Source organism: Leuciscus leuciscus (genome assembly GCF_965113295.1).
Source record: "Leuciscus leuciscus genome assembly, chromosome: 7".
NCBI lineage: Eukaryota > Metazoa > Chordata > Actinopteri > Cypriniformes > Leuciscidae > Leuciscus > Leuciscus leuciscus.
Genome location: NC_138731.1, coordinates 18,191,535 through 18,219,534, shown reverse-complemented (window position 1 = coordinate 18,219,534; position 28,000 = coordinate 18,191,535). Strand labels below are relative to the sequence as shown.

The 28,000-nt window shown below is 37.6% G+C and overlaps 1 protein-coding gene and 1 long non-coding RNA gene across 2 annotated transcripts in view; one reads left to right on the top strand and one right to left on the bottom strand.

Annotated features, from left to right (window-relative positions):
- The window catches only part of col4a2 (collagen, type IV, alpha 2), a 133,264-nt gene that overhangs the window by 53,977 nt on the left and 51,287 nt on the right, over positions 1–28,000 (top strand). The window lies entirely within an intron of this gene.
- On the bottom strand, positions 195–1,264 carry LOC309503182. Its single transcript, XR_014207539.1, has 2 exons — positions 612–1,264; positions 195–533 (listed from the first exon to the last, which is right to left on the bottom strand). It is a non-coding gene; the product is annotated as an uncharacterized lncRNA (long non-coding RNA).

Here is a 28,000-nt window from a genome sequence, read left to right as displayed (position 1 = left end):
TGTCATGATCAAAGTGATTTAGGCATCACTGCGCACATTCAATTCACTTTATTTCGCCGGTCTGGACTGCATACTGTCCCAATGCTAACCAATCAGACCTCAGGTACAGCCCCAAAATGCCACAATGACTGGCATTAAATATAAATATATACTTTAGTATAAAATATAAAAATATATTTTTTGAAGTCACGGCGATCATCGTTTTCATGATCGATCGTCGCTGTCACTTCCGAGTACTCGAGGACTCATGCACATCCCTAAAATATAATGAAACAATCTAATTTGCATACTAATCCTGCAGTTGCATGCTGTAGATAAAATGCAATACTTCAATGGATAAGTGCTAAATGATATTGATATTATCTTGTACAACATTTCCAAACTAACTACATCAAGAATACATAATGCTTAATTTCAAAATGCAGGCCTATTGAACTTGAAACATCTTTTTTTTTTAAAGTTTGTTGAACTTATATTGAACTGATTATGTTAACTGAAAGTACATAGCAACTTTAAATAACAGATAAGCTGCACTAAAGTTACACACACACACACACACACACACACACACACACACACACACACACACACACACACACACACACACACACACACACACACACACACACACACAAGCACTGAAGTTGGATGTCTTTTTTAAATTCTTTTTTTTAATTCAAGATCTCAGTTTTTTACAGAGTAATTCAGATTGAATTCTAGGTGTTTGACAGTGTTTCCGGCTGTACAAGACATGGCTGTTTGTTCACCAAATCTGTGACCTCTCATCATCTGTTGTAAAAGTAAAGCTCCTTAGGGAGGGTGAAGGAGAGAGGAAACACATTCCTTAGCAAATATCAGGATATGAAGGGCCTCGCGAGTATGACTTGAGATGTCAGTTCAGTTGTCTTTTTTTCCCTGCACTGTAAAGGAGCAGGAAAAGGGGTTTGATTGTTCATTTGAGCCATATAAAGTGCCAAGTCTGCTGAGGGTAAAGTGCACTCATTACAAAAGACATTTTTTTCCTTTTGTTAAACATAAATGAAAACACAAAAGGGAAGGAATTGTAGACAAACACTCCCTGTTTGTATTTCTGACGCACATGACACACAACAGAAAAGTCATATTTCTGTTCAGTCTGACATTCTGTTATGTATAAGTCAGCTTTTCACTTTGATTTATAGTTGTAATGCACGACAGGATTTACATTGTTAAACCAATTTCATTCTGATATTTGTACTATTAGCCATATACAGGGACTAAATATAAGCAACCACCGAGAATATGTACATTTACATGTGATAATTTAGCACGTGCTTTTTATCCAAAGCGACTCACAAATGAGGAATACAACAAGCAGTTAATCTAAAAATGCAATAAACATGAGAAGTGCTACTAATACAAAGTTTCAGACATCATTCAGGATAGCACACGATAGAATAGGGAAGGATTGAGGAATTGTGAGAGCATCGCTGAATAAATTGTTTTTTGTTTTTTCAGCAGGCTGCAGTTAAGACACAATTTCTTGAAAATTCTCAGAACCCCCTAGCAACTCCATAACAACAACCTAAAAACACGTTAGCAACTATATAGCAGCACCCTGGCAACCACCTACTGCTCTCCAGTATTGTGGTGGAAAAATTCAAAAGAGAGCAACAATTATTCCATACAAAATTACTATCAAATTTCAGTTTTGTTTCCTTCCAGGATCTGTCAGCATCTTACTTGAGCCAAACACACTTTTCCACTCCACTCTTTGTGTAGTCCTTAGTTTGATGTATGTGCATAAATGATGTTTATAGGGAAAAAAACAGCCACACAGATGTCTGGACACAGTTCATGTCTCCCACTGGGTCCCTTGTGACCCCTCCTCTGTCCGGCCTTGACATGTGAGGCCAGCAGGAAATAAACGTGAAACTAATTTGTGTAATAATGACAGGGCCGTTTATTTGCAACATTTAAGTTGAGGGATATATTTTTGGCCAGAGGAACTGTGGACATTTTAAATGATTATTTCTATGGCCTAAAACAACTTGAAGTGTTTATTTGTACTGGAAAAAGTAATACATCTACAGTAGTTTGATGATTTAGAATTATTCGCAGCGATATTTTATCAGAGAAAAATAGTCAAATGAATCTTATAGGATCACCCAATGGTTCATATTAAACACATTAAATTGTCTAACAAATTTTATGAATGTAACTGTACTGGCACTGCACAGCCTAACTGATTTCTTTAGGCCTTTGTTTTGTTTTTGGTTTGGTTTAGTTTGGTTTAGTTTGGTTTAGTTTGGTTTCCGTTTTGTTTTGTTTTGTTTTGTTTTGTTTTGTTTTGTTTTGTTTCGTTCCGTTCCGTTCCATTCCGTTTCGTTCTGTTCCCCTTCCCATTACTAAGTATCAAACACTTTTTTTTTAAATCAAAAATGCTATATGATAAGCTTTGTATTTATATACATTTCTATTGTGTTCTATAAAGGAACATTATTTATCTAATGTTTTTTTTCTTTTCTTTTTTTTCCTTTTTTTCTGTTTTGTCTGTTACTTTGTGAGGATATTTTAAGAAATACTATGGACTAGCTCCTGCCAACCAAAGTAACCATATTAGCAATATTCTTCATGTGAGTTGAGATTTGTTAGTTGGAAGAAGAAATGTTACACTTTAGTGAATAAAATGATATCATTCACTACTCCATCACTGTTTTGAATAAGAGACACACATACAGGACAGTTAGCTTTTCTTTTTTCTTTTTTAGCAGGTGGTGCACGATTACGTTTCAACAGATAATTTCATTATGATAGTTGCTTGTTGGTGGGAAAGAGGCAAAATTGCTCTTATCTTTCTTTTCTTTTTTTTGGCTGTGGGAAAAAAGCAGATTCTCTATAAATGGATCCATGTTCCAGGTAAATAGGTTGTGCATCCTGCATCTCTTTTCATAGACTTCCATGTGTCTGTGTGAGAGAGGAAGTAATGGAGTACTTGAATTCCCTGTGTCTGTCCCGGTGGAAAGATCTGTTGAACTGCTTGTTTGCTCTCATTGTCTGTTTAATCACACACGTTCTAGTCCATGCCTTTACTCTCACTACATTAAAAATGGATTTATATTGAAAACTGCAACTCTATGAGATTCATTCAGCCAGCATTATTATTATTATTTTGATATCTTTTTTTGGAGATGTCACGTAATGTTATGGAACATTTTCTCTGTTTCCCTCCTTCAAACAGATACCACAAGTATTTCCCGAATGCCATCTTCATTTCCTCATGCCTCCATACTGAAAGAGACTTTTCTTCTCTTGTTTCTCAAAGGACTTTTTTATTTCCTTTAAATATCACCCCTTCTATCTTCCACTTTGTCTGTGCCCTTTCCATATTCAGCTGTAGAGTCTTGGAAAAAGTATCTTCAGATTTAAAGAGCACATAGACAAACAAAAGAAGCTTTGTAGACAGGGAGAAGCACAAGATGCAACTAGGACTGCAACACTGAGAGATTTATTTTTTATTTTTAGTTGGGTGGGTGCGATCTAACAACTGCAATTAATCTCATGGATACAGAAAAGCATTGCCCCCACATACAAGAGACTACAGTCCTGTCTCTGTTATTGCTAGTGTGGGACAACATCGAGATCTATATATCTGTCTGTCTGTCTATCCATCCATCAGTCCATCCGCCCACCCAGCAGTTGACAACTGCAAAGTATTTACAGTACACCAGCCTACAGCCATCAGACTTTAAATCTCTCTTTAAAATGCACAAGTATGCAAAATACACACAGCCTTAATAACTTTCAGACTTCATGGCTTTTTCCAACTTAAAAAAAATAAATAATATATATATATATATAGACTGGCCAAAACCCTGTTAGTGCATTGTTAGTAAATTGTTGTTTCACTGGAAACACAAATCCTAACGACTTCATTGAAAAAGTTTCCATAACAAATTCCTTCCTGTCAAGGGTTTTGGATTTTTGCATTTTTGACGATTAGTCTCCTTTAAGGACATATTATATATTGTTTTGACATTTCCTGTCTTGACAAACATTCCTCTCTATTTAAATGCTAGTGTCAAAGAAGAAAATGTGGAGGTCAAATTAGATGCATAGGCCTTCCGCTTCCATTAAAGGTGCAATGTGTGATATTTCTGAGGATCTATTGACAGAAATGCAATATAAGATCCATAACTATGTTTTCAGTGCTGTATACAGACCTCACTTAATGAACCGTTATGTTTTTATTACCTTAGAATGAGTCATTTATATCTACATAACCGCGGCCACCGCCTTCTATGAAGGTCGACATACTGTGACGTCATGTTTCTACCGTAGCCGACAGTGAACAGAGCGCTACAGAGCGCGTTTCGTCACTAACTTGAATGAGAAGCAGCAGAAAAAGACGCAGCAGAATACCCAGGTTGTCCCTGACGCGGCAAACGTGGAGAAAAACATGCTGTCTGAACGACGCCTCGGACATCGTAACGTTAGCTATTTCCCCTTACCCAAGTTAGCTGCTTTGATGCTCTTATCTTATACTAACTAGCATGGAAACAAGCTATGGTAAAGTCAGTGAATAAAAGACTAACACAATGATAAACAAGTAAAAATAACAATCGCAATAACATGTGGTTTTACTGAATAATTAAGTAAATATAATTTAATATAAAATATAATATAATATAGAGAAACCTCATTGCTTGACTTGCTACTCTCTGCTGACTCAGACGACGACATCTTCCGATCCTACGTCGGCCACCGTAGCTTCTCATTCGAGTTTGCAATTTGAAGGAAAGGCCGCGAGTTATTGACCGGTTGCAATTCGCAAACCTCACCACTAGATGCCGCTAAAAATCACACACTGCACCTTTAAACTACACAATATAAAAAATATAAAAAAAATAAAAAAATAAATAAAAAAGGTGACCTTGAGTTGTAAAAATGTATTTATGATTACTTTTGTCTAATATGTCATAAGGGACTCATAAATAACTTAAAGGGATAGTTCACTTTGAAATTAATTTTTGGTATGTTTTAGCTTACCTCAAGGGCATCCAAGATGTAGGTGTCTTTTTTTCCGCAGTAGTTTCAATTTTGATATTTTTAGGTCAAACCGTTCTTGTCTGTCAGTCATATAATGCAGGTCTATGGTCACTGTCTCAAAGAGCATGCACAGAGTCCAAATTAAACAATTCCCCATCGTAAGTACACATTGATGGCCTAAGACACGAAACGAGCGGTTTGTGTGAGAAAACGAACAGTATTAATATCGTTTTTACCTCTTATACACAGCCATGTCGAAGTGATCTGATCTGACGTGTGCGCAGACTGGTGCATAGAAATATACACACTAGATGTCCGCAAACCGCTCGTTTCGTGTCTTAGGCCATCAATGTGTACTTACGATGGGGAATTGTTTAATTTGGACGACGGGGAATTGTTTTAATTTGGACTCTGTGCTTGTGTTTTGAGATAATGACCATAGACCTGCATTATTTGACTGACAGACAAGAACGGTTTGACCTAAAAATATCAAAATTGAAACTACTGCGGAAAAAAATACACCTACATCTTGGATGCCCTTGAGGTAAGCTAAAACATACCAAAAATTTATTTCAAAGTGAACTATCCCTTTAATGACATTCACAGTACAGTAGTAAACCATATATTCCAGCCATTTTAGATATTTGTGGTCTACTAAGGCTATATGATAACGATGCCCCTGTTTTACTAAAGGCCATGGCTCTTTTGTTTTAGTCTCAACACAGGAATTAGACCTGTAGTTTCCACTCGGTTGGCAGTCTAAACAGTGATCTAAGAGTAATCAACATGAGTGACTTGAAAGGAACCAAGCTGAAGGCCGCTGAAAAGATGCACATGATGTTGACGTATGTTCGAAACATCTGTTTGCCTGTCTGAGTAGAGGCACATTTCCTGTAAAGGAAGTCTTGCTTTGGAGTGATTCACAGTCAGTCTCATCCTATCATATCTTATCTGTCTACAATGTGAAGAGCTTTATTGCTCAGGTACGGGTGCACCACAGAAAGACAAGCTTGTATAAAGATCAGGGTCAAAAATGACATTATTATTAAAACTATATATATATATATCAACACATTCTCACACCCAAGGCGTCACTTTTTGTCACTTTCAACCATGCTTCAATATCTGACGCTCAAAGCACCCTTTAGCGTCCATATGTGACGCTTCGGTTATGGGTAGGTTTAGGCGTCATGTAACTGACGCTTTCGGAAGCGTCAATATTCGACGCACAAAGCACCCCCTAGCGTCAATATGAGACGCTTCGGTTGGGTAGGTTTAGGTCTGTGGTAGGGTTCTGCGTCTCATATGGACGCTAAAGGGTGCTTTGAGCGTCAGATATTGAAGCATGGTTGAAAGTGACAAAAAGTGACGCCTTGGGTATGAGAACGGGCTGTATATATATATATATATATATATATATATATTATTATATTTTTTATAATAATAATAAGATTGATTAGATTTAAATAGATTTTCCATTTTTAAGCATCAGTTTGCCTGTCAAATAACCCCTTTTTCTCTGTGACATATAAGTAAAGTTTTTTTTAAATAGGGCGAGGAATTATTCCCGCTTTCTATCAGTCACTCCTTTTATCTCCCTCTCTTTTTGGGAGATAACAATAATCTAGTTCTTATACAGGAAAGAGCAGTTTAGTCTCTCATGTCTTCATAGTGAATAGAATCAGGTCATGTTATCTCTCTCTCTCTCTCTCTCTCTCTCTCTCTCTCTCTCTCTCTCTCTATCCCCCTCCCTCCCTCCCTCCCTGCTGAGGCCCTTCTGTCCACAGGCTGCTAATTTTCAGCTGCCATATGTCACCACAGGTTTTAGCACAGTGAAGTCTTACATTTTTGGAAACAATCTATATGTATAGATTTTATTTGGAGAATGTATCTAGTTCAGTTATGATACTCTAGAGCAAGGGTCGGCAACCTTTTTGTCATAAAGTGCCATTTTTAAGTTTCCGAGTTCATCACTGTGTGCCACAACACACACATAGCCTATATATATACACAAACATTTTACATTTTCATAATGGCTTACACAGAAATAGAACAGAAATTTTAATATTTCTCTTGAAATTGGTTTTAGATTTAGATAGACAATTTAATAGTATTTATAACTCCTAACTAGAGATGCACCGATTACAATTTTCTAGGCCGATTCCGATTTCCGATTTTTCATTGAGTTTGACCTGCCGATACAGATTTTTTTAGCCGATTCCGATTACATTTTTTCTAACCACTTTACAGCACACACAAATATTTATTTTCAATATATTTATATTTTTTATTATAAAATACCATATCCTTTTACCCAAACTGAATAATAAAAACAAGTTTAAATGGGTACATTTTATATAAATATTTTTGAGTCTTAATTTTCTTTTCTGAACCTAATCCAGTTCTTGTTAAAACACACTAGACATGCACATTCTGTGCATTTTGGGCACTTTTGTTTTTAATCATATATATTTTGTCCATCAAAAGTGTGCTTTTACTTTAGCCCCTTTCACACAGCGCTTTGAACCCGAGCCAGAGTGCCTTCTGTGTGAACGCAAACACGACCCGGGTTGGAACGCAAACATTTATGCCGGGTTGGGGACCTACATTGCCGTGTTCAGTCCCGGAACGCGCGCTGTGTGAACAAAAGCCGTAATAATGCCGTGTCGTAGTGATGACGCTGAAGCGCGGGATCGTTCGCGAGCTGTGAAACGGTACGTAATGCGCAAGTTTATGATCGAATCAGAGAAAAAAATGCACAAGCGTGATTTCTTGAGAGAGAGATCGCAGCTCATAAGCAAACTTAAGACATTTTAAGTTACATCGATGTCACGTGTCTTTACAGGATTTGTACGGGTTGTGTGTGAACGCACTCTCTGATTCAGGAAAATCACTGGCAGTGTGAATGAACCAAAATCAAACGAACCCGGGTCAAATCTCGGGTCACTTTATCCGTGTATTTTCCGGAATCTCTGTGAAAGGGGCTTTAAATTGAGCGTGAGCAGCGCAGACAAAATAGACTCGGCGGCGAAACCCCCGCTTCACTGCTGCTCACGCGACGCTCCTGTTGGGCGCTCACGCGCTGCTCCTGCTCCCGGTGTGAATGCACTCCAGTATTACCTACATGTGCGTTACGTGTGCACGTGTAATGCTGATGTTGCGCGATGTTAATCATGGGGAGCCCGAGTGCATTTGACCGGCATAAAACTAGACTACTTTATTTGAATGAAATACATACACTTCTCTCGCATTTGCTTGTGTGCCAGCGATTAACCCTCCGCGCGCCAGTGTTGGCACGCGTGCCTTAGGTTGCCGACCCCTGCTCTAGAGGATGCAATCTGCAAGCAATCACTTCATTACCGCATTACCGCATGGCGCAAGCTGATTGGCCTCTGCTGATCCTGCAGCCAATGGGTTTGCTCAACAGTTAAATAGTCTGGTTCATTGTTTGCTAAGCTAGTCCTGCAGTGTGCTATCAGAGTTCCTCTGAAACCCTCCACCTCCCCAGCTCCACCTGCCTAGATCTGCTTCGGGATTTATGAATAACTATTTATGCAGCAGCAGCATATCTTACATGCTCACAGCAGCGTTTCTGTGTATCTATTAGCAGTAGCAAGTCCTTACTTCACTCTGCAGCTGCAGCAATAGTCACCAGTAGCAGCTGCAGCATAGCAGATCAAGTCCACCAAGACCAAATACATTAATATTGCCATATTCAATAACATGCTAAAACTATTCCGAGAGTTGTTGTGATTGAAATATGTATAGAATATATACACTACCATTTGGGGTCAGTAAGATTTTTATTAAGATTCTTTTATTCTTCAAGGATGCATTAAATTGATCAAACTTGATGGCAAAAGACATTTATAATGTTCTTCTCACTTTCTATTCCTCAAAATAATCCTGACAAAAAATAGCTACTACAAAAATATTAGGCAGCACAACTGTTTTCAACATTGATAAAGAGAATGTTTATTGAGCACCAGATCAGCATATTAGAATGATTTTTGAAGGACCATGTTACGCTGAAGACTGGAGTAATGATGCTGAAAATTCAGCTTTGCCATCATAGGAATAAATTGCATTTTTAAATATATTCAAATAGAAAAGAGTTATTGTAATAGTATTTTGTATTGCTGTTTTTAATGGGTTTTTTATTTAAAAAAATAAATAAATTATATGCAGTCCTGGTGAGAATAAGAGACTTTTAAAAAAAACATTAAACCATTTTACTAACTCTAATATTTTGAACTGCTGTGTCAGTTATCTGTAGTAATATAATATGGATAGTCAGATGTTCACATAAGAAAAGGCCTGCTGGCTCCAGTACCAAATGAAAAAAATAAAAAATAAATTGCATTATTAAATGCCAATCTTCACCAATCCAGCAATAAAAAAAAAAATAAAAAAAAAAGATTGTTGCAATATATGTAAGAAGGAGAGAGTCCGTGTTGTCAATAACTTAATAGGTATTCAACCGGATTGGGAAAATCCATAAAAATTATTTGTTTAGCAGTTGGTAGCTCGACAACACTGTTCCCTATCAAATCCCCCTCAATCCCCTCAACAATGTCTGCAAGTTGGTAACACACAAATCACATTTTTTTTCATGACTGCTAATGATACATGGCATCTTCTGGAATCTACAAATGATCCAGTGGAAGAATTGAAATGACAGGATAATCCTTTTGTGGTTTAGTTTGGTGGCCAAATCAGCAATGGATCCTTTCCCTCAATTGACTATTGTGTGTAAGACTCAAGAATCAAGCTGCGGGCCTTCAGTCCACCCACGTTTGGATCTCTGCCCTGGTTGTCCAGTTGCTCTGCTGGTGAGCAATGTTTTAGCACAGCTGGGACAGGAGTGGGTGGCAGGTCATTTTGTGAGAGAGAAGACATAAAGCGTGCTAAGTGATGTACCAAACAGCTACTGGATGAACCAACACAGATAGTTTTGATTCTAGTTAAAGCTTGTGGGCGTTTGACAGTTGACTTGTTTTTTATGTAATATTAGAACTAGTGAGTAGATGTTACAAGTGGGATGTGAGACCGTGATAGTGGTATCGTACAAATTGCGAAATGATTGAAATACCTGTTTTCTTTGTGCAGTATTGTCGGTCCCATAGCCTGTAAAGTCCGATGGGCAAACGGTGGGGGGAATTCTTTGTTCCGCTAAGTTTGGGAATGTACCATTGTTAATAGGGAATGGGAACACGGCCTAGTTGCCTCTGATACATTTCCTGTTCAATGCAATGTACATTATATATTTTATTAAGAGAGTTGATTGTTTAATCTTAATGCTATGACCTTCTAGATTTCTTCTAGACTTGACATGTATGGGAAAATATGTTAACTGTTGTGTGTCTCTCTCCCCATGGGCTAATGGTGCTGGCCACCAGTATAAATGTGCATGTCTGTTTAATGGAGTTGGTCTGTGTTTTGTTGCTGCAATGGAGAGTGTGGCCTGAGGGCTGCAGGTATTTTGATGATTTTTATTTTTATTTTTATTTTTTTGAGGAAATTATTTTTGTAAAGTTTGTATTTTGCATTATTGCTTTGAATAGAATTTGGTTGTTGTTGTTTCACAACACGACCACTTGCCATGAACGGTTTATATACATGCACAGTCTCTGGCAACTTCTCTTCCTTTGTAGACATGTCTATCTGTGCTTGCTCACTTTGCACTTGTTCTCTTTACAGCTTATACTCTCCTTAAGTTCAGGAACAGAATCCACAGACAATGCTGTATATCTCATGTGTTTGACATTTCTTTTGACCAAAGATTCATTCACAAATTCAAATGATTCAAATTCTAATGTTTTGCTCAGAAGGACATACCTGGCTGTGTGGGGGAAAATGCTAATTAACCTTTTATTTGTTTATTCCATTGTCAAGACAACATAACACCGAAAATAACAGTAAACAAATTATTTAAACAGCTTTACAGCTCAAATAATTCACAATTTTTTATGAGTAAATAGAACATTTCTGCTTTTAATTTCTCTAGAAATTGGTCCCATTTACTTCCATTGTAAATGCCTTACAGTAAACGAGAGACGAGCCAAAATAATTGTTTCGTGGTCATCAAAATTATGTCACAAATGCAGTCGACTAAGCTTAACATGACGAGAGGGTTACTTAAAATTCCTGTTGTGGAAAAAAGTTACATGAATTTAACTCGTTGCCACTCAAACGTGTGGTACTGTAACCATCATCACTCCATCAGCCTTGAACTATTCTAAGATGAAAAAAACATGTTACTTAAAGTGACATAAACATTTCATGGTTTCCTCAAAGGAAACTTGATATTTCCAGCTCAAGAGGCGTTTGCTTTTTATAAACCAGGTCTTTGAATCCCATGGACATGTCTGTTAGGAAATGAAAGGTAATGTGTCCGTATGATGTTATTGATTGTCTGGTGGAGCTCTTCCCATAGCACAGTTCCCCAGCTTCATTCTCACTTATATTACAGCTGGATCCTGTCTGCACTCATAAGCCGAGCCTCAGAGGGTTCATTCCTGAATCTTGAGTCAACGGCGCAGGTGCCTCAAAAAGTGAGGGGCCCAACCAGGCCTCCCAACACACGTGAATCTCATGCGCTCACATAGACGTGCTAATGGTGGAAACTGTGTAAACACAAGGCATTTGGAAAACAGAATGAACCAAAAACCGATGGGAGGAAAAATTTTCACCCGCAGTCTGTGTTTACTCGCTGCATTGTTTACTGTAATATCTGAAATCATGTCTTTCTTTAGCTCTGGATTTAATTACTTGATGCAATGTGAGGCACGTGTGGCAACACTTGGGCCAGACACCAAAAGATGATCTATCTGTGCCAATTAAAGCCAAATCTAAACATAGTATAATAAGTATAATAAACACAGGATATCAGTGTAGCTGATCTGTGTAGAATACATCCTCTGATGGACTTACTATGGCTGGACAGTTTCTTTTCTTTCTGTCTGTCTTTCTTTCTGTCTTTCTCTTTCTTTCTTTCTTTCTTTCTTTCTTTCTTTCTTTCTTTCTTTCTTTCTTTCTTTCTTTCTTTCTTTCTTTTGAACGAACGAACGAATAGTACTGCTGACAAGTGGTTACAGATGTTGGCCTGTGTGTTGATGCTGATTATGCTTTTTTCTTTCTTTCTTTTTACTTAAGGTCAGTTCAGTTATACTTTTTTTTTTTTAAGGAACAGGTCAAAAAAAATAAAAAAACAGCTAGGCCCACTAGACTAACTCAATTAGCCCCTTTAACTTTAAAACACAATTATAATTAATAATAATTATAATTATATACCTTGGCATCCACTGTATGCTTCATTTTTTCATGACATGGCAATTTTGATTTTGTAAATTATTAGTTAGAATGATATCTGAAGGGTCATGTGACACTGAAGACTGGAGTAATGATGCTGAAAATACAGCTTTGTCATCATAGTAATAAATTATCTATAGGCGAATTGCACGATGTTAAATATAATGCTCATTTTCAGATTAATATTTAATTTTGACTCCCACATGCATTATTATTTAGCTCTGGGTTCTGAGGTTAAGAGGATGTGTTTGAAAATGGAGCAGGGAAATTTGGTTTGGTTTTAATGGCTGAACACCTCTGGCACTTTATTTAGTCACCTATTTCAGAGAGAGCAGCTATTTTTAGCACTAATGTCAGCACCACTGTGAATAAACACAGTGACCACAAAGAGTCTTTGGGGCACTCAGGCAACACAAAAATAATGTAGAATGTCAATGCGTTTCATAACTAAATGTCACACCAATTTTTTTTTTTTTTTTTTAGGTTTTAAATGATAACATAATCAACATACTGTTCAACATTAAGGAACGTATTTGTCCACTTTGTGGTTGTCTAATGTTAGTGGAGCATGTTCATATGTAATGTGATGAACTACACCTGTGATTACTTGGATGGGACAACTGTGTGAACTTAGAACTGAATTAAGAACTCTTCTGTGGAAGTCTCAGGACCAAAAAATGTTTGACCAATCATTGCATTCGGTCCAAATGCAATGATTGGAGGGTGGGAGGGTGAGATCTCATGCTTTCTTTTTTTTTACCTCCACCCCCCCTCTTCGGAGGACGGCTTTATTATTATTTTTTTTTATTTTTATTTTTTTTTTTTTTTTTTTTATGCTTTCAAAGCTAGCTTGCTATTGTTAGCCTCTCCGAAATTGCCTCCCCTACCTTTAATGTAAAATGGTTCCAAAAAATGTATTTTGTTGGTTGGGATGACTCTTGGTTTGATACTTTGTATCTAATACAATGTCATTCATATTGTTTAAAGTGTGGCTAAAATTTCCAAATATTTTTGGGCCACTGTAAATGTGTTGCTTGAACATGGTATCAGACAAGGATGACACTTCAAATTTTGACATTATCAGACACCCACTTAGTGCATCTCTCTGAATCTATCTCTCCACCATCCTGTTTGGATTCCTTCCTTCCTTAAGGGAGATATCTGTTACTAAACCAACAGTATGAACCATGGCAACCACTCCAGCCCTTTAGCCCAGTTAGCAACACTGTGTAAATACTATGGGGAAAAGATAGAGAGCGCATATGAAAAAAGGATTGGGGGTATATGTGCTGTATCTGTGTGGGAGCAGTCCCAGAGCCTCACATGTATTTTGGACTATCGCTTTTTCCCAAGGACCGGAGATATTTCATTGTGAAGATTAGTCATAGACTAAATAAAATCAGCTCCAGTGGGAGGTTAAATGAACTGCAACCCCTGACATGGTCTCCAAATATACCCCCGGATGAGCATGAAACATTAGTGACATGAAGCAACTGTAGTGTTTAACATAGAATACATTAATACATGATCTGTTTGTCAGAACACCATGTATGGAAGTTTTGCTGGGGCTCTTATGCTGAATGGTCAAATTCACATATCCAGTTAGTATATTGCAGAATGTATCGAAAATACAGATGTGTATGGAGAGATTTACAGATGTACCTGTTTTTATTTAATTCTACCAGGCTCACCTGCCTGTGTGATTATGATGATTAGATTGCTTTCTAATTTAAATATCTGAACTAGAGTTGCCATGGTACCAATAGACAATATAAATACAATTTTCAGTACCACAGAAACAAAAATAGGTTATATATAACAACTGAATAGTCATTGCTTCGAGTTTATCAAGTAATTCTTCAAGTAAATTAAAAAAGGAAAGTAATTAAACAAATAAAAAACAGTTGACCAAAGATACAAATTTCATTATAAAGTGACTGAAGCTTGTTTTTAATACTAACAGTATTACATATTCAACAACATTCTGAAATTCTGAAATCAAAAAAGAAAATTCTTATGAATCAACTCTCTCGATGCCCTTCTCAGTCACTCAATAATCGTGGAGTACCTTCAACCGGCCCTGTTCAAAGTCATTGATTCTGCATCATCCATGGTTAAATAGCTCCATGTGAATGGCCTCAAAGTTTTAACCAAATTCCAGATGTAGTCAGTGGCCAAAATTTGTGAGACACAGGTGTGGGACAAGGGCCGAGTTTGTTTCAAGGTTGAGCAGTTTTACATTGCAATCATGGCTGCTGCCATTGCTTTTCTGTGCGCCAATAATCACTTCCTAATCCTGTCCAGTAGGTGTCAGATAAGCACTGTTTACATTGGTTTACCAACTGGCAATAAAACACCAGAAGAAGCAGGTAAACCTTTCCACCCATAGACATAATAAATACCAGAGAATGTCTAATATGGCGAGAAGTTTCACTCTCACTACACTTCCGGCTTTTGAACTGGTTGCAGTTCCACTCTGATTCCATATGAGGGCGCTCACAGGACGAGTGCAGAATGAATGGAGGTCAATGGCGGTATACCCCTCAAAATCCACTTTTCTCAGGATATAATTTTTTGTCTAGTAATTTGAATGTTGTATTCGAAAGGAGATGCAAAGAAATTACACATTGCTGGGTGTTAGACTTTTTAGAGTCACTTATTTGCTTTAAAAAAGTCTTTCAAAATGTCAGTGACGTCAGAATGCTGACGTCATTAGCAGAATGCTAGCGTGTTATGGGCAACAACAACTCAACCTGTAAGAAATCAAAACGACATAAGTACTCGTTCATTCAACTTTCGACCTAAAACCCATGTTGAACTTGCAAAATCTACAATCACATCTGAGATTTCTCAACGGCAATCGGGTGAAAGAGACAAATTTAGCCGTCTAGCCCCATTGACTCCCATTCATTTTGCACTCATGGCAAGCGCCCCCAGTGGAACTCTGGTGGTACTACAACCAAAATTCGGTACAATAGGGCTTAATAGGGAGTGGACAGGCTCTCCGTAGACGGGCTCTGTAAATACATAGACGCCCTATTGGCCGCTTTGGAACGTTGCTGCGATACGTCAACGCGTCCGCCATTTTGCGGAGGGCAAGACTGCGCTGTAATCAAATGCAAGTAAACAGGTGAGCTGCGGATTTGATAAATAAACCACAGATTTGAGCTTTAAACAACTACATTGTCGACTGAAAAACTCTTAAAACTACATTTCGTGACACAATAACAGTAGTATTTTTTTAATTTTGCGGCCTTTCTCCTCTGAAAATAAAAATAGTAAATGAAATACAACCGGAAACAAATTTTCAGTTGTGCTTGTGAAAGGTAATTCCCTGAGACCTGTTTTCAATTGTGTGTCGATTTGTAAAGCCACACAGCACACGAAATAGGCATTTTTCTCAATTCTCGTTATGAGAGGTATGGGAAAGTTGCCCTCCGCAGTATGGCGGCGCCGTTGACGTACGATCCGGCGGCCAATAGGGCGTCTATGTATTTATTATGTCTATGTTTCCACCATCTACTGGACTGGAGTATGACACACTGGATTTGAAATGACTTGAGGGTTAGTAAATTATGACAAACTTCACTTTTTGGTGAACTAAACACTTTAATGTTCTCATAATATACAATGCACATAACCTAATTTCTCAAAGAGTCTGAAAACGGTTCGTTTGAAGATTGAGTTTCTCTAAACCCCTCCTTGCCGCCAGCTTACTCTGCTCTGATTGGTCAGACGTCCCAATCTGTTGTGATTGGTCTATCGCTTACAGCACGAGTCGGAAACCAAATGCCTATTACCATATCTAAATTTCAGCTCCGGATGCTTCCTCAGTGCTCTATTCGCAGTAATACGAACGATGGCATTGGTTTTTCCATATCAATTCCAACGTGAGTCCTTCTTTTGAAGTGCATAAAAATGTTATTTGCAGTGCTGAACACAGAATCTTCTTGACATTTCGACAACACAAACCAAACTTGTCCAGGCCTCAGCAACAGCTTCAGTGTTTGAGGGCAAGTCAAAGTACATGTCATGCACAGGCAGCCAAGGAAGACATAGATTGGCATTATGCAAATTTGGGTTACACCTTTATTTTAAGGTGTCATTGTTACAGTGTAATTATATATATAAGTACTGTGTAATATTAAGTAACTACATGTGCTTATTATCGGGTTATGGTAAGATTAGGAATTGCATGTAATTATGCATCATTTACTGTTATTACTATGGTAAGTACATGTAACATATGTAACAAAGACACTGTAAAATAAAGTGTTACCCAATTTTGTTAAAGGAAGTGAGAATGGGATTATGACGACTCATTTCAGCAGTTCAGAATATATTATATATTTTAGGAGACAATAACTTTGTTTGTCGTGCAGTTTGATCATTAAAACTTTGCTGACTTTTTACATTCTCTAGCAGCTATATTATACACTTCATAAAAGGTAATATTCATTATATATATATATATATATATATATATATATATATATATATATATATATTTGTACTTAGTTACAGTATAAAATAATCCCCCTCAAAAAGGAGATGAACCAACATGTGATAAATGTCCTAATGAATAACTGTGTCTGTGAGCTGTATTCTGTGGCAAAAGTTGAATAAGAACATGAAGCACACGATTCAGTTCAATCTGTGAGCATTCATGACACTACCTTTGACCCGTAACCCTTGGCCTAAAGCTCCAAAGTGACTCAATTGGAATCAGATCCAGGAGGATTTTCCCATCATCCAAGCACACTGACCTGCACGTCCTGGCCTTAAGAATGTTTATTTGTTTGTGTTTTAGAGGGTAGAAGTCACTTTTTGGTCTTATTTCCCATAGTTTTTTGTTTTTTTTGTTGTTGTTAAAGGGCTTTCCTGAATGCTCCCCATGGAGATTAAGCACTCAGAGCAGATTTAAATGTATGGTCTTTTGGCACAGCAACCATTAATAGCAGAGATGCTTTCCATTTTTGTTCATTCTGTTTTAATACTAGAATGACCCTCTAAATGACACATAAACAGCATCAGCAAAATATGTAAATGTAAAACATTCAGTGGTGGACTGTGAATTCATAATGCCGTGGGAACAGATTTTTAATTTAGCTATTTTTTATTTTTATTTTTATCTCCCAAAGAGCTCAGCGTGACTGTATTTGGGTCTGCATGTGTGTTTACAATTCTGTACAGTTGTTGGCATGGCATTAACAGTGCACATACACACTTAGATGCACATGGAGGTCTGGACTTCCTCACACTATTTCACCAGCTCTCTCTCTCTCTCTCTCTCTCTCTCTCTCTCTCTCTCTCTCTCTCTCTCTCTCTCTCTCGCCCAGTCTGTCTGTGTGTTTACTGGCACCCATTAGGGGAAGTTGAGAGAATGAAGCTCACATTTTCCTTTTAAAGCCTAAGACAGTGTGCTGGGCAGAATTCTGGGTAAGTATATCACTGCACAGCCGGCTGAGGTCACTCTCAGGTTCACATCTTCATGAAATGTATTTGCTATACGCTTTGATCATGCTGAAATATGTTCTATCCTCAGCCAAAACGTCTAACCAAAGAATTGTATCTGATTTGTTGAGTCAGATGTCACCTCACTGGCATGACATCACTACCATGCTTCACATTACATTACCTGCCCACTGTTTACTTTGTATGGATCTGCACTTCACTAATGACGTTATTCTTTATTAGATACCTTACATCAGTACTTAGTATCCAAATGACACAAGACTAACTGATATGTCAAACAAATGAAAAGAAATTTAAACAACAGTCCCAAGTCATTATACAGTAATTGCGTAAAGGCACACACAAGGATTTGAATCTTTTAAATGCCAAGTCTTCTGGCATCTGCCTCTCTCTTGTATAAATACATCCACAGTCACTGGACCTTCCCAATGATGGGAAACAGTGAGGGTTGGTAAAGAGGTACTCAGTAGCTGGGATTGTGTCCAGCCGTGTGCCTCTGATGCTGCTTCTGTGCAGACCAAAAATAAGACAGACTCAAATTGTGTAAAAAAAAAAAAAAGTATTTTTGAGATTTTCAGAGATGGATGACTGCACATTATTGAAACAGTGCAGACATTGCTGATTATATTTGTGAAACAAATATTTGAAAAGTTTTTCCGACCCTGCATCCTAGCTTTGCTCAAGTTTGAGACCTTGATAAAAACATAACAGCAGTGCAAGGCCAATATAAACAAATATTTCACTCAGTAATAAACATTCAGTCATCATTTACTCGCCTTCATATCTATCCAAACCAGTATGACCTTCATTCTTCTGTAAAACACAAAACCAAATTCCATAAAATGGCAGTACACCTCACTTTTTAACACTTAATAAAGCACTCAAGAGTGTCAGCAAAAAAAAAAAAAGTGCATGTGGCTTGCTGAACATTTTAAAGTTTTAATGAAAAATAGTATTTTTTAATACAATCATGACTGCTGCCATTGTTCTCCAGTCCACCATGCAGCGCTTGACACTCCAGTCCAGTGGGTGTCAGAAAGGCACATTTTAAATTGGTTTGCCAACTGGCATTAAAACTTCAGAAGCAGGTGAATATTTCCACCATCTACTGGACTGGAGTATGACCAAGCGGGAAGGAAGTCGACCGGAAGTTGAAGCCGGCCGCGTGCCACCATCTTGTAGCAGAACTTCACCTGCTGTTAGCATCCCATTGACTCCCATTCATTTTGGCGTCACTTTGATAGCGAATAACTTCACATCTTAGGCGTTTAAAGACTCCATTTGTCCATTATTTATTTCTAAAGAAACACGACAATGTATAAAATGCTCCATTACCTTGTAGCTTACGTTATGGCCCCGTAGAAGCAGTTTTTGTAAAAGTAGGCTAACGATTGCGTCATAACCACGCGACTCTCTGTCGCACAGTATAGAGATTACCGTATGGACAGGAGGAGAAGCTCGCGTAGAGCCCGAAGCCATTTGCTTTGAGAATAATGGCTGGCTGATGAAGTTATTGGCTGGCTAGCCGGCTCAGCCAAAACCTAAATGGCTGCTGCAGCCGCCAAACTTTTCATAGCTGCAAATGGCTGAAGCTGCCACTTCATGTCTAACGTTACAGATGTCTATACTGATTTACTAGATCTCAATATTTCCAAGCAATGCATGGCTTACACTATATTTCTACAAAATGCAATACAATGTAATAAAGAAAACACCAGATTTTACTTTCACAACGTATGTACATATTTATTTTGTAGTCTGTATGCTACTAAACATTTTCAAATAGCGACGGCAGAGATTGCGGAGAAGTAGCCTATGTTGATTAAGAACGCAAACTTTTGTTGAATTTAGGAGAAATCTACAGACGCGAACAGACAAAGTGTAGTAAAATAAAGACCTAAATGTGTATTTCGGACTTTTTGTCACCACAAGTCTGAAAGAAGACATGTTATTTAAGACAAATATCCAAAAATCTCAAAATTGACCAGTAAAAAAAAAAAAAACGATGTTTTTGCCTGCCGTGTCTAGCCTTAATATAAACACACACTGTTATCAGTATTATTTTGGACAAAGTTTTGCACATTTCACTTCAATGTACACTGAAGCATGCGTCGTGAATTAGCAATGTGGAAACGGTGGTTTGTTACTGCAGTAATATCACGTTCAGTGCTATAAATCTCTCCGTTCCAGAATATTTGGTTCATAACATCAATCTTTGATTCAGGTGTTTGTGCAACCGTGCCCTGAAGATTTAACAAAAGTCTGGGTAGGCCTAAGTTAAAAAAAATAATAAGTAGGAATTAGGAAAGTATGTGAGAAGTGAGATCAAAATTACCTTGCTTGCTTCTTTCCGCCATTTCACCTCAGTGCGAGAAAAAAAATGCATCGCTTCTTCTGTACGGAAAACGAGCAATTTGAATTGGTCGTCAATTCACTGTGAGTCTGTGTATCGTAGCAACGAGCACAAGACTGTGCTGTTATGAATCCAGTGGGAAAACAGATCTCGTGTATTGTTTATATATTTCGTGTGTGTATGTCTCTATGTGATAGAATTATTATTTGATGCAAATAATTCTAGCCGGCTCAGCCAAACTTTATCAGATGGCGGCTCAATTTGGCTTACGAAATTATTGGCTGGCGGCGGCTGAAATTCTAAATGGCGCAAATGGCGGCGCCTGGCGGCGGCTTCGGGGTCTAAGCTGGAGGCAAAATGACAAAATAATGAATCAGAATACCTAGCAAAAGTTGCTCCTGCTCCTAGCTCATGGACACCTCCTACTCACGCTCTCCGTCTCCGCAAGATTCAGAAGGGAATGATTCAGATTTATCATGCCACAGCCACTAGAAGACAGACGGGTTGCTCACGTCACATCTACGTCGTCAAGCTCGGTTTGAGTCTGCGCATCAGGAACGGAAGTCCTAAAAAATCGCTAAAAATGGGCTTCACTTGTCTCAATTGAGTTCCCATGAGATGGCTCTGTCCACTTCTTATACTGTCTATGAGTATGACACACTGGATTTTAAAGGACTAGAGGCTTAGTCAATTATGACAAACTATTTTGGTGAACTACTTCATAGCTAGCTGTCAACACCCAGAACATGAAGAATCATGAAGAACATGAAAAGTGTTAGTGGCAAAGACATTTTTTTTTTTTGATATATAGATATATTTGGCTGGTGAATTTTGTCAGGCCACATGCAGGTGATCATTTTGTTGTGGATTAGTTGAATATGTGCGCTATTGCATGAGTGATCTCTGTCAGTAACGTAACTTATAGAAGTGAAAACGCATTTGTAGATAAAAATGGCCTCAGAGCACACAGCAAACCACATGAGAAAAGAGTACAACCCAATTTGTCTTGAACATCAAATTTGTATGTTTTATTTGATCTACTACCCTCATTTGGTTAGTATTTGGGTCATTTTCATATGTTAAGACACAATCAAATGAATTGCTTGATCCTTAAATCTCCCAATAGTGGCATGTCAATGATTCAACCCATGTCATCAAAATCTCACTATTGCCAGGCAACCAAAGTTGGCAACACTGACATTTCTGCTCAGGTGTCTGAAGGTTCAGTTTCCCAGAAGACGTAGTTCTGCTTAGCAAAAACAAATATTAGAGGGAACATTACTGACCACCCAACCCAGTCCTACGAGACCCTCCGCACCTGCTCGAGTGATTCACGTTTAGCACATGATGATGATGTCACATGTACTCTCATGATAGGTAGTATATTATTTTTGCAGTTCATTTTGTTCTGGTCCTGCCTTAGACAATGTGTGAAAACAAATAGGGCAAGTATAGACACCTGGAGTGCAGTCTTCTCATTCACTTTTATTGTAATCAGGATAAATGACTCATGTCCCCAGACAAATGTTCTTAGTTAAAAAAAAAGTGTGTGCCTGTTAGCAGTTACATATCTGTCTTGGGTGTTTTTAAAGGAATGTTATGGGTTTAATATAAGCTAGACACTATTTCTGTGTTCATGCTTGGCTGTATACTGTGATGAACTTTCAGTAGAATTCTATGGGTCAAGGCAATGCACTGTTCTCTTTGTTCGTTTCCCACAGCCGTGTTGTGGCCTCAAAGAGCTCTTGTGGGTAATTTGATCCAGGACTGGGGCTGGATCTATTCACTACTGCTTGGATTTCTGCCTTGGAACATAATATTACACAATCATACAAGTGGGCGAGGACCAGTGTTAATTTTGACAGAAAAGTTTGATTTAGTTTTAGTCATAGTCTTTTGACTAAAATGCCATTTAGTTTTAGTCATATTTTAGTCATCTGAATTGTTTTAGTTTTAGTCTAGTTTTAGTCGACGAAATACAATAAGATTTTAGTCGACTAAATCTACAGTAGATTTAGTCGACTAAAATATAATGGGTTTCAATTTAAATGCATTTATTTAGAATTTCTCTAAAATTTCCAAACCCATATACTCCCGGAGAAAACATATATTAACCTGCTAATATGAATGATTTTAAAGTTTGAACGTGCAATACAGATACAGATTTAACTACTTAAAACTTAAAATTAAATAAAACCACTTTTCCTAAAGTAGAAGACAGTCTTTTTTTCAATGAATGATATATGAATTCTTTATAACTACTTACATACATCATTCTCTATTCTTTCAAGCAGACATATTTATTTGTATGCATTAAATATAATTAATCCTTATTAAAGTTATTAACGAGCAGTGAATGCTTTTCTCTTTTTCTTTTGTTGCTTGATCAATATTAAGGACACAGACCGCATTAGGTTTATTACCCACTGTCACTTTAAGACATCGGATCATGTCCAATGACATGCGGATCCAGAATTGCACTGATGCACATCTGATACACTCACAACTGTTTAAGACATAACCGACATAATTTACGTGAATACTCTCCAAAACGGACATTTAGACACATGGGCGTCGGAAGAAAAAAAAAAGTGGGTGGGTCCTCCCCCAGCAAAATGTTACTGGAGTAGGCTAAATACCATTTCATGTATTCTGGTGCCTTTTAATTAAACAAGTAAACTAAACGCCACTTCACGTCGGGCGGTTCTTTGCCTCCACGTCGTGCATTAAATGCACAGCTATCCGTGGATTATCCCCCTAATACCATGGTCATTTGCCAGCAATGAAAACTTAAAGCTGTTATTGATTTTTGCTACGCAATATTTGACTGGAAGGGTACAACGGGCGGTTACTTTCGTCAGTTGCGGCTCGTTGAGAAATATAATGTAGCGATTCAGCAGAAATGGAGTTTAATTTATTAGGGAATTCCTCAAGTGGAATGGATTTGACTGACGGCGCTCTGAAAAGTGAACAGACAAATGCGCTGAATTAGAGACGGTAAAAGTGAGTGGGTATAATATCATTGGTCTTAAAAACTGGGTGGGTCTTGTCCCACCCATATACAATGGTTCCGACGCCCATGTTTAGACATAATATTTGTGTGTATTTGTCCATTCAGACATGAAAGAGAGCTCAATTCTGTACTCGCGCGCTGTATAGGCTAGGTGTCTATGTGAATGGCTGCACGCTTCGGGTCGGGTGTGTGCGCACAGAAAACCGTACCGAATATAGCTCTTTTTTTTTGCGTCATCACTCTTATTCAGATCTTCATGTCTGCTCTACTCATTCTCCCAGACGTTTACATGTTTTAACGTTTTATGAGACATGCAGCGCATGCCAACTCGTGTGCCGCTGGGTAGATCACGTTACAGTACAATTGTGCGCATCTACCACAAATGCAGGACATCAGACTGGATTGCTTCCCAAATCGTCACTATCTAACATTTTCGTCTATAGATTTTCGTCATAGTTTTTGTCATTCAAAACTAGTTTTTATTTAGTTATCGTCTCGTTTTCATCTGTGAAAAAATGAAACTTTGAAAACGAAATTAACACTGGCGAGGACATTGAAATGATCATGGATTGCTGCAATTTTCTTCGAAGGTTCTCATTTTGTGTTCCACTTTAAAAAAGTTTCAAAAAAATATAAAAAAACACCAGCATAAAGATTTAGAACAAATGAGGGCGAGTCAGTTATGACAGAATTTTTTTGGGTGAACTTTTCCTTTAGATATCTGGTAATATCCACTCTCAGTGGCATTTTTGCTCTGAGACCTTTCTGAACCTGCATTCCTACAGTAGTTCAGAGTGTATTCCTGATGCTCAGGCATTTGTCTGTGCTTCCTGCCTTTACTCTCCAGAGTGCTTCCCGTTTCCTGAGTCAACCTCTCAGATTAGAGCTACTGTTTGTAGCTGATTCAGAAACGCGTGTCTTAGAGCTCGCGTGCAGCTTTGTGATGCTGCATTTACTTGATCAAAATAGTAAAACTGTAATTTTGTGAAATATTATTAACATTTTAAATAACTGTTTTCTGTTTAAAAAAAATGTAATTTATTCCTGTGGCGGCAAAGCTGTATTTTCAGCATCATTACTCCAGTCTTCAGTGTCTCATGACCCTTCAGAAAGCATTATAATATGCTGATTTGCTGCTCAAGAAACATTTCTTATTATTAAATGTTAAAAACTTAGTGCTGCTTAATATTTTTTGTGAAATCCGTAATGCATTTTTTTAAGGATTCTTTGAATAGAAAGTTCAAAAGAACAGCATTTATTTGAAATAGATATATGTTGCAACTTTATAAATGTCTGTACTGTTACTATTGATTGATTTAATGCAACCAGGCTGAATAAAAATATTAATTTCTTTAATAAAAAAACATGTTTGTATTATTTTTTTTTTTTTTTTTTTTACATGTATGTATTTGTATATACATATATAAATAAGGGTATTCTGTTTTTCTTCACTGTCTGCTATTTCACATCACTCACACGCACATAATCTGTCTCCAGACCATTTTAAACATCTGCTCTAAATTCACTGTAGTTGGCCTATGAAGTCTAGTTTAATTTTTCATACTATGAACAGCAGACCAGAAGAAAGACCCTGGGCATTATGTGGGACGGTTCACATGTTCTACAGCACCAGTTCCAGCTGTGTCCCCTCTTGCATCAACCACATGTACCACAAGGCTTTACTAACTACAACGCATCATTCATACCAGAGGCTGTAGCAATCAAAGATGAAAACTCTTAGCCATTTTAAGAGTTTGGGACATGACTGTAATGCACCACAATGTAATTCCCACATTAAATCTTGTTTTCAGTGAAATATAAAAAAATAACTAAATAATTGTCAATTAGGAATAAGAAAATAAAATAAAATAAATTCCCTTTGAATTGCATTATTTCAAAATTTCTAAAGACAAGATTTAATATATTATGTAATTTTCCCTCTCTTTAATTACAACGTTTAGATATTTAGATAGTTGTTTTATTTTATTTTTTGCAGTAGAGTTTATATAAGTACGTTCAATATCCTGCCCTAATGCAGTGAATGAACACCAGAAAATGTTGTTTCTGATAGCTCATGGTCTCAACTATGCATTTAAACATACAGTGTATTTTGTCTGTAAGCCAGTATTATCCTGCTATGAATCTTGCTTATAGTTGCAGACAAATACATTAACATAAATGTCTGCCTCTTAATTTATTGCTATCCCACCTCCTCAACTCTTCCGTGTCTCCTGTTTTTTCCTGCAGATTGTTGTGTGATGAGGTAATGGAGGAGGTGAGGAGACACTTAACCCTTCAAATGTGGCATTACTGTTACACTCAGTGAAGACACAGGGGGTTTGCATGGGAAACATGGAAAGTTCAAGAAGGATTGAATTGAGTTAAGGCCAACAGGGTCAGCAGATTAAATAACAGAATTTAAACCATTTTTTCTTGGAGAGACATGCAGAGAAATGAAAGGAATGACAAAACAAAAGACAGGAGATTTATGCAGAGAGGAAACAATGGTGTGGGGCAGAGGCAGAGGGTAAGAGAAACAGGAAATGACCTTTACTTTTAGGACTCCACTCTGAACTGGAGAACCCTGGGAGAGTTTCACTCTCACCTGGCAAACCCAGGAGCTGTCAGTGACTTGAACTAATGGCTAATCGCTTATTTCCTCCTCACACAAATGTACACTTAGGGCCATGTCTGTTTGTATTTTTCTAAATATATTAAGGGCCATTCAGCAGCACTCTCCCATTCCTCTGGTTCTCCTTTGTTTCCTTAGAGTTTTTAGACTTGTTTTGCCCTAGACTTGATTTGCCCTATTTCAGACTCTTGTCTTCCCTCTTTACATACAGCTGAACTTTAAAGGACCAGTTCGCTGATGTTTAACCAGCTTTCAAATAAAGATTTTGCCATCATTTACTCACACTCATGTCATTCTTAACACCAAACTTTTTGTTCTTTTTGATATTTACCATGTTCTTTTTGTTGACTTGCTTTTTATTTTTCTTGACAATAAAATATGTTTTTTGAAGAATTTCCTGGCCACTCTTTTCTATATAATGAAAGTGAATAGGGACAAAATGTCAAAAAGGTGCCAATATAGTCTCTATATGACCTGTGCACTATAATCCAAATCTACTAAAGCCTTGCGATAGCATTGTCTACTGAACAAACAGATTTAACTTAAATTTAACTCGGTTTTGACATCAAACCTGGCATGATGCAACTTAAAGTACCATATTTAAGATATGTTTTTCAAGTGAATTCACGATTTTAAGTGAATAATGACTGTCTCTCTTCACACAACTTCAACTGTTGTATGTCTTCAGAAGATTTGGAGGACTTCACAGTGCATAGTGACAGCTCCAGTCACATTCACTTCCATTATGTGAAAAAAAGGCAAACAGGTTATTCTTGAAAATTTCACTGTTTGTGTTGCCAGAAAAGAAAAGAAATCACAGGAGTTTGGAATGTACGGTGACCGGGAGGGGACATGTTCGGTTCACTTAGTTTTGTCGTGGCCACAACATATAAACTCGTGGGAACGTGATAATCTATTGTTGCCACGATATATTAATTCGTGGGAACATCATATTAAGTCGTGGGAACGTGATAATAAATCGTGGCCACGAGATCATTTTGTTGAGGTAACGACATCATGTCGTGGCCACGTGATGTAAAGTCGTGGTGGCCACGAGATCATATGTTGAGGGAACGATATATTTTTTCTCGTGGCCACGACTTCATATTTTGAGAGAACGACAACTATTTCTCGTAGCGACGAGTTATGTTGAGAGAACCCCACCGGTCAATACTGTAACCAAATACAGCAGTCGGAGATGGAGATGACTGATGATATAACATTTTACATTGAATTAGGAATGTCATATAAATATATAGTGCGGTCTCTGGCATTAAGACATGGGTACGTAAGACACCTGAAGCGCATTCTTAAGTTGAATGGACTTTTTCATCGAACATTTGCTGGCTTGAATGAAATACTCAACAATCACAAATAAAATTCCTTTTAAGGCAATAAACAAAAACAAATTATGAGAAACTTAAATTAACAAATAACAAAGTAAATTATGACCGGGGTAAAAGGAGGAGCCCATATCGCGTGTGAAGATTCAGTTCCCACATGTTATAAAACTGGTAGCCACGAGAAACGGATGTCGTTCCCTCAACATATTAATTCGTGGCCACAAGAAACGGATATCGTTCGCTCAACATACGATCCCGTGCCCACGAGATATTATGACGTTCCCATGACTTAATATCACATTCCCACAAGTTTATATGTTGTGGCCACGACAAAACTAAGTGAACCGAACATGTCCCCTCCTAGTCACCGTAGGAATGTCATCAGGGAGCATAAATAAATTTGACAGAACAGACTTTTGTTTTTGGTTAACTATCCCGTTACATAATTCGCCCAAAAATGAAGATTTTGCCATCATTTTCTCACTAAACAGAGTAATTATTCATGTCAACTCTTGTTTTTGGTTTGTTGTCAGTTCTGAGTTGTGCCGCTCAGTCCTCATTAGCATCTGCACTGGTAGGATGGGACAGGACAGAAATGAGTATTGATGAGTAATGAGTATTCAAAGTTGAAGGTTGAAGGACGTTTGATCTTAAAGCAATGCCAGATGATGGTGAAAAAACAAAACAAAAAAAAGTTTCACAGACCCCAAATCTACCTTTGTAGAGTTAATCAGAGACATTGGCTTCATCTGACTGTGTTTATGCTGGTGTGTGGAAGGTTATGGCTCCACCCAAACACATGCTTGTACGCTTTCACGCTAATCTGCGATTGATAGGACTTCGGC